We start from the raw sequence: 2,990 nt of genomic DNA, 5'->3' as shown, positions 1-2,990 counted from the left end.
GCTGGGTTTTCCTGCGGCCGCCTCCCCAGGAGGGCGGCGCCGGCGTCCCGCCCCGGCCGGCCCGCCACGGCTCCCTCTTCCTTTTTTCTTTCTCTCTTTCATCTTCTTTTCTTTTTTCTCTTTCGTACGTGTCCTGGGGCTTGAACTCAGGGCCTGGGCGCTGTCCCTGGGCGTCCTCGCTCCGGGCTGGCGCTCCACCACTTGAACCATAGCCCCACTCCAGTGTTTCATGGGAGATCAGAGTCTCGCGTGCTTTCTTTCCTGTTTTGGAACCGCGAGTCTCAGACCTCAGCCTCCCAAGTAAGTAGGATCCCAGGGTGCGCCGCTGGCACTGGGCTCGAAGTAGATTCCTCCCATGTGAAGTGTGCACTGGAGACAGGGCTAGAAACGCCGGGATTTCCAAAGCATTGCACATGCATAGGAAAGCTAGGTAGTACATCCCTATGCTACCCGTCCATACGCATAATTTGTGTGGTATAGGTGATCTTTCTGGGTAATCTTTTCTTAATTTTTCACAGTGTTCTCTAGTTGAACAACGACACAGAACCAGCTAGTTTTAGAAGCAGTGCCATCTCTGGGAATCTTGGGGTCCTTTTCTTTATGAGATTTGCTCGCTCTATAGGTGGTAGAAGCCATGCCCAGAGAGACCCAGCAAGCAGCTCGGGATCCAACAGCAAGGGAAAGGAAGAGGAAGAGACACACATCAGCCTCTGACTCCCAGCTGGGAGCCCCTTTGGGACTTGTGCAGCTGGTGACAATACTTGATGCCAAAATCCACCGGATGTTTTTCAATGAGGAGGATATGAGCTGAGGGTTCAACTCCTTGAAGAGAAAGGCAGGGATGAGCAGAAAAAGAACCAGCTAGAGAAAGGAACCACTTTTAAATCTCTATCTTACTCCGGGTTCACAGCCCTGTGTGGTAGGCAGTATGGCCCTCACTTGCGAAATAAGGAGATTGGGGTTCAGAAAAGGGAAGCAGTCAGCCTGATGTGGGACAGCATCTTTCTTGTGTGTGTTTCTGATAGTGGGGCTTGATCTCAGGGCTTTTATACTGTCACTTAGCTGTTCCGACTGAAGGTTGGTAGTGTTCCACTATTTGAGCCACATCTCCATTACCAGCTTTTTGGTGGATAACTGAAGATAAGAGTCTCTGGGATGGGTTGGGAAGGTGGCTCAGTGGTAGAGCTCTTGCCCTGGGTTCGATTCCTCAGCACCACATAAGCAGAAAAAAAAAATGCCAGACGTGGTGCTGTGGCTCAGTGGTAGAGCGCTTGCCCTGGGTTCGATTCCTCAGCACCACATAAGCAGAAAAAAAATGCCAGACGTGGTGCTGTGGCTCAAGTGGTAGAGCGCTAGCCTTGAGCTGAAGAGCTGAAGGACAGAACCCAGGCCCAGAGTTCAGACCCCACGACTGGACCAAAAAAAAAAAAAAAGAAAGAAAGAAAGAAAGAAAGAAAGAAAGAAAGATCCTTGAAGGGGAAACAAGGGATGAGGTTACAATGCTTGATAAGAAATATACTCATTATCTTGCTCATGTAATTGTAACCCCTCTGTACAGTATTTTCCCAATAAAAAAAATAAAAAATAAAAATAAAAGAAAGATCAGTGCTTGGGCAAGTGGTAAAGTAGGGGAGAATTAATTCTGCAGGCCACTGGCAGAGAAAGGATTTGCCCACCCTCCATCCTTTGGTGCCTATTTCCTGTTTGCTGGAACTTGAACGTGTTCCAAGCTTCATCCTAGCAGCCTGTCTCTTTAACCCGCAGTGGCTGCGGCCCAGATGTTGCTCCCAGTACGTGCTACACGTGCTGTGCACAGTTAAAGGCACAGGGCTTTACTGAGAAGGTTCCAAGCCAGCCAGCCGGCCTGGTGGGCAGCTGCTCTGAGCCAGAGAGGCTTTTCATGCCTTCATCCCTTTATATTACACGTTTCCTCTGTTGGCCTAAGAGCCACAGCCTCGGGGATGGACACTGTGTCCCAAGATGCCACTCAGCCCCAGTAATAATATTAGTAGGATTTCTAAGCCATTTGCTTTAAGTTACAAAAAATAAAAGTAAGATGCAAGCATATACATCTGTTAAAATTTCTTCTATTTTTTGCAGGTATTGTGGCTTCAATTCAGGGCTTGGGCACTGTCCCTTTGCTTTTTTTCTACTCCAGGCTTGCTCTCTAACATTTGAGTCACAGCTCCGCTTTAGGTTTTTGCTAGTTAATTGGAGATAAGAGTGTCACGTACTTTTCCGCACAGGCTGGCTTCAAACCAGAATCCTCAAAATTCAGCTTCTTTTGTAGCTAGGATTAGGCATGAGGCACCAGCTCCCAGCTTGATGATAATCTTTCAAAATAGCAAACTTTCCTGTGTCTGCTCAAGCCCACAAAGAGCCACCTTAAAGGACTGTTTAATTTTCAACCAAACTGTGAATCCCTGTCTGGCACTGGAATGTCCAGAAGCCCAAGTGGAAACAATCGCTCATTGTCTGTCCCTGAGTGCAAATCAATTTTTTTTTCAAAGCAAAGTTGTTTTCTCTTTCATTCCTTTCCTTCCCCTTTTCTTTATTAACAATTTACAATTTAAAGGCATTTCAAAGTATGAAACTTCGGTGTCGTATGTTATTTAATAAATTAAAAGTTACATGTGGTCTGGAAACGGAGCTCTAAGTCTGGCATACTTGGAGCCACACGAGTCTGGGAGTTGTTAACAGTATTTCCTAGGAAGTCCAGTTCCCAGTGGTTACTTTTTCTTTCACTTTCCCCTCCCCCCTCAGTAAATATAATTTTTTAGAGCTGTTGAATCCATCAGCTTGTAAATGAAGCCCAACAGGCATTCAGTTTGGCTGGCTCTGTGATTTATTTATTTTTTTTTTTGTTGTTATAAAGGTGATGTACAGGCTGGGAAGGTGGCTCAGTGGTAGAGCGCTTGCCTTGCATGCCTGAGGGCCTGGGTTCGATTCCTCAGCACCACATAAGCAAAAAGAAAAAAGCTGGAAGTGGC

Source organism: Dipodomys ordii, unplaced genomic scaffold (genome assembly GCF_000151885.1).
Source record: "Dipodomys ordii isolate 6190 unplaced genomic scaffold, Dord_2.0 Scaffold6, whole genome shotgun sequence".
Taxonomy (NCBI): domain Eukaryota; kingdom Metazoa; phylum Chordata; class Mammalia; order Rodentia; family Heteromyidae; genus Dipodomys; species Dipodomys ordii.
This window is presented reverse-complemented; position numbering follows the sequence as displayed.